Source organism: Triticum urartu, chromosome 2A, assembly GCF_056163025.1.
Source record: "Triticum urartu cultivar PI428250 chromosome 2A, HENAU_Tu73, whole genome shotgun sequence".
Taxonomy (NCBI): Eukaryota; Viridiplantae; Streptophyta; class Magnoliopsida; order Poales; family Poaceae; genus Triticum; species Triticum urartu.
This window is the reverse complement of record NC_141874.1, coordinates 373,519,515-373,525,004: the sequence shown is the minus strand read 5'-3', so window position 1 is coordinate 373,525,004 and position 5,490 is coordinate 373,519,515. Positions and strand designations below refer to the sequence as shown.

At 42.2% G+C, this 5,490-nt stretch overlaps 1 pseudogene; it reads right to left on the bottom strand.

Moving 5' to 3' along the window:
• Positions 1-2,632: 2,632 nt before the first annotated feature.
• On the bottom strand, positions 2,633-4,108 carry LOC147985154 (uncharacterized; annotated as a pseudogene).
• Between the last annotated feature and the right edge of the window lie 1,382 nt (positions 4,109-5,490).

The following is a 5,490-nucleotide window of genomic DNA, read 5'->3' as shown; positions in this document are numbered from 1 at the left end:
GGCGATGACGACTATGCTCGGCTAAAGCCAGGTAGCACAATTTTAAGAGATGATTGCAGAAATTAAACCTAAACTAAACAAGGTAGTTCCCGAAGATCATCACCAAAGAAAATGCAAAATAAGCAAAGGGAGATTCAGATTATACTCTCTGTCTTTTTGGTATTATTTTTATTTGAATGAGAAACTAAAACAGTAACACAAAGGGAACACCAGGACATGAACACATATAGCAGAATGGATATGGGTCACATTACAAACATATTTATCACAGAGACAAAGCTATCACAGAGACTGAAAATTAAACACACAAAAAGTTAACTAGTACACAGAACTAGTACACAAGGTGAACACACATATATGCTAGCACACCACTAATTCACAGATCAAATCAAACTTAGCAAATATTTTCCAAAGCAACTAACATCAACTAGTCAAAACACATAATAAAATGCACTATATTTTGCAGGTACGAAACTGAACAATCGTCAGGTTACAAGCTCTTACAAAATCTGAATATTATAAGTACTACACATCTCAATTCTGAACATTACAAAGTACTGAACATTACACTACTCAAAGATTACAGAAATTTAGAGAATATAGAGAGGGAGAAAGAGAGAGAGAGAGAGAGATGAGGAAAGGATCAACAGCAGGGGAGCAGCGAGCAGCAGAGACACAACAAGAGGAGGAGCGGTTCAACAGCAGTAGTAGGGACAAGGAGAAGAAGGAAGATGCAGCATCAGAGTTTGGGGGAAGGAGGGAGCAGCAGCAGTTGAGGAAGGCGAGAGAAAGAAGAAGCAGCAGATAGGGATTCAAAGAAGCGGGGAAGAAGGGAAGAGGAAGCAGCGGCGGTGTGTCTGGCCGGCCGCGCCGGTTGGAGGGAGAGGTCGCGTGAGGTGGGCACTAGTGGCTGGCGCTGTGATGGATGGATGATGGTGTGGGTGGTGGATGGCGCGGGTGATGGTGGAGCGGCGAGGTCGTGGAGGCGCGCCGCCGCGATGGCCTGGCCGCGGCGGCGACCGGAGGTGGGAGAAGAAGTGGTGAGGGGGAGTGAGATGGAGATGTCAGGCTCAATTTGGGAATGGAGCAGCGCTAGGGATTTTGATTCCCTCCCTGCTTTGTCTTTTTTTTACTTTGGCCCTCCTCCTTTCTTCTTTCTTCCCAAGTAGATCCCCTCCTTCATTAGTTTTGGCCCCTGGTTTCTTCTTTCCTTCACGCTCAGCTCCTTGACTCCATCACTTGATCACTTGTAGTAGAAGAATTTTGTGCCTTGTCACACTTTTCTGCAAAATAAACAAATGACTAGTCAACAATCCTTTTATATGATTTTCATGCGAATATGCAACAATTCACAGCAAGAATTAATGGTCAGATCACAACAAATGATATATTTGTATGCCGAAATTATATATATGAAATGTTCTTATCAAGTTCCCCCACACTGAAATCTTTGCTTGTCCTCAAGCGAAGGCATATTACTAGAGCAAGAACATGAACAGTGAACTGACTAGAGAATGTCAAGTGAAGTAGATCTCTAAACAGTGCATGCTTTGGACTTAGCTAGTGAAAATTAATGGTTAAGAGTGCTACAAATCAATAGGACACTAGTAAACTCGACCATTTTAAGCTTTGCAATGATAAACGAAGATTAGCAAGTTCAAATGCTGACTGTGCCAAAAGGTTCCTAAAGAGAGCATGATCCTGAGAACAAAAGGAACTTGAATTAAATCACTTATTTGTAGAAATATAACATTGTGGTTTAACCACTTATTAAATTTGAAGGAAGTAATGATAATATTTTACCAGTCTCACCAAAGGAACATACCACCGATCCCGAGAACATGGTATACACCTAGCTCGACCAATTATTAGTTTTTTTAGTTTGTCTCCCCAAAGGAACATACCACCGATCCCGAGAACATGGTCTACACCTGGTTCGACAATTACATTTTTTTAATATTATTAACTCCTATCCGATCCAACCAGATTTCACAAGCCACCGATCCAGGGAACATGACATGCTACTGTTAGGTAGATCAGATAATTATTTATTCATTATTACTTATTTAACAAATCAATACAAAAAGGAAACAAGAATCATCACTCATCCAAGTATGGTTCGCATACTATCGATCCAGGGAACATAGCATGCTAATCCATAGTGGTAAGTGATTGCTCTGAATGGGAACAGAATAGGCACAAACTCAGCATCTGACACTTAATGATCTAGGTGTATCAAAGTAAAAGCAGAAAATGAATAAGTTTTCTAGTGTACTAGGGATTTGAGCACTCAAAACTAATAGTTCTCACTAAATTCAGCAAAGCACGCAATATGTAGATCACTAATTTACACGGCATTCAACAATCAGTTCGCATATTCTCATCAAGCACCATATGTCAAATAAAATTCAGTGGGGCAACATTTAAGAAATGGCTTAAGCAACCCAAATAACATTTGATTTCAGCATGTATCAATGGATGATATACTCGGAATGGGTCATGAAACAGCTCACCGGGCACTATGAAGTAGCACTCGCTTGATCACTCTCTAAGCTGCTGATCTTCTCCTTTTGCTTCCACATGCAAGCTCCAGCTCCTCTCTTCCATATGTGTGCCCCATTTCTTCTCCTCATCACCATGCCGTAAATCCACCGGGGTCCCAAGGAATGTCACCTCGAACCTGGTCAGCATGTAGTAAACGGTGCAGTAGCAAAAACCTGAAAGAACACTCCACAAAAGAGATGATGCAAGCGGTAGGGATAATAGTAATACCCTCCAAGTCATCAATCCAGTATCCAATTACATAAGCATAGCTATAAAGAACATGACGAGTATCATAGGAATCAACAAGCTCAATACTAACATGAGGATGATATTTATCATTAAGCATAGGTTTGGCATAAGGAAAATAAGTGTGATCATCATTAATATGAGCAATGCCACCAATAGTATATGTATCATCATATCCAAGCAAACACTTCTTCAAATCTACCTTAAGTGATGGCATCATGTAAAGCAAGGTAGAATCAAACAAAACATGATGGGCCATGTCATTAAGAGGATTGGATGAACCTGCTACATCACGCTCTTGTATGACGATGGGCAAATGAATTTCTGGTTCTTCAAGTTCATCTACAGCAGCTTCTTTTACTTCTCTGGGAATGATAGGCAACAGATCTTCATCTTGATCACTTGGGCATTCAAGATCTAGTCCATCTTGTTCCTTGGCTTTGAGAATTTCTTCTTAGATCTGAAGTATCTCTTCCTATGGACTCTTGCTATCTTGCTCAGCTGAATGTGAAAGTGTTGAAACCTCACACACCTCAAGGGATATCCCAGCAACACTCAGCTCAAGAAGGGATGAGATAGTGCACCCGACATTGATATTCTTCTCAATTTTCCTTACTTCTTCCACTAGCTCTTTTCCACTCTTGATCTTCTTCATTTCCTCTACTATCACCGGCCTAATTGGATCATCCTCGGCACTCCAAGTGAACTCGAGACTCAAAAGTGTGAGCTTGTCTATGTCATCGAACTCATCTTGTGTGGGAACTTGCACATGAGATTGCACGACAGGTGCTGGAATTGTTGGTTGACCAAATGGAGGACCATTTAAATCCATTGGAAACATCTCCTGGTGCTGAGCTATATGAGTAGGAGGTGAATAAAATTGTTGTGGCGCATAGTTGTTGCTCTCCTCATTGTACCTAAATCCCTGCATATGATTACTAGAGGCAAATGGTGAGATCTCAAGGTTGTTGCTCCTATATGACATATTCTGGTTTTCAGGCCACCCATGTGAGTAATTGTTTTGGTATGAGCTTGGCTATGGGGCGAAGCTCATGCCATAACAATCGGGAGGGTGAGAGTAGCCAAGCTGACATTCGGGTGAATGGCCCTGAAATCCACAAATATGGCAGGTAGGAGCAACATAAGGATGGCCTCTAGAATGAGGATCATAAGAGCTAGGCCTATCCTCAAAAACTACTTCACGTTGCCGAGCTAAATCATCTAATCGATGGGAAATCTTACTTATCAGGTCTTGAATACTTTCCGTGTTGTTTGTAGTGTTGCTCGCATAAGCATGATGATCTGAATAGTAAGCCATATCTGAGAAGATGCAATAACCTGCAGAATGACCAAGCAAAGAAAGAGAACATAACTTGAACAAGGGTTAGGGGTTAGAGATATATCACATATATATAGCACAAAGGGAAAAACAAGAAAACCCTACTCTATAACCTAACACAGTCACTCGACGCTAGTCCCCGGCAACGACGCCAAAATGATCAATTGAAAGTACAGCGGGATATTTCGCTCGAACTGCGAGTGTCGTGTTCCCCACAGGGACTAGGCGACGACGACTATGCTCGGCTAAAGCCAGGTAGCACAATTTTAAGAGATGATTGCAGAAAATAAACCTAAACTAAACAAGGTAGTTCCCGAAGATCATCGCCAAAGAAAATGCAAAATAAGCAAAGGGAGATTCAGATTATACTCTCTGTCTTTTTGGTATTATTTTTATTTGAATGAGAAACTAAAACAGTAACACAAAGGGAACATCAGGACATGAACACATATAGCAGAATGGATATGGGTCACATTACAAACATATTTGTCACAGAGACAAAGCTATCACAGAGACTAAAAATTAAACACACAAAAAGTTAACTAGTACTGGAAGTTAACTAGTACACGGAACTAGTACACAAGGTGAACACACATATATGCTAGCACACCACTAATTCACAGATCAAATCAAACTTAGCAAATATTTTCCAAAGCAACTAACATCAACTAGTCAAAACACATAATAAAATGCACTATATTTTGCAGGTACGAAACTGAACAATCGTCAGGTTACAAGCTCTTATGAAATCTGAATATTATAAGTACTACACATCTCAATTCTGAACATTACAAAGTACTGAACATTACACTACTCAAAGATTACAGAAATTAAGAGAATAGAGAGAGGGAGAAAGAGAGAGAGATGACTATAGCAAGTTGGTGAAGAGGAGCAGTTGGACATCAGGGGCGTTGGAGAGAAAGTGCAGCAGTAGGAGGCGTTGAGAGGAGAGGCAACAGTAGCATGAGAGGAGCAACAAAGAGAGTTGAGGAAAGGATCAGCAGTAGGGGAGCAGTGAGCAGCAGAGACATAACAAGAGGAGGAGCGGTTCAACAGCAGTAGTAGGGACAAGGAGAAGAAGGAAGATGCAGCAACAGAGTTTGGGGGAGTAAGGGAGCAGCAGTAGTTGAGGAAGGCGAGGGGAAGAAGAAGCAGCAGACAGGGATTCAGAGAAGCGGGGGAGAAGGGAAGAAGAAGTAGTGGCGGTGTGTCTGGCCGGGCGCGCCGGCTGGAGGGAGAGGTCTGTGATGGATGGATGATGGTGTGGGTGGTGGATGGCGCGGGTGATGGTGGAGCAGCGAGGTCGCGGAGGCGCGCCGCCACGATGGCCTGGCCGCGGCGGTGGCCGGAGGTGGGAGAAG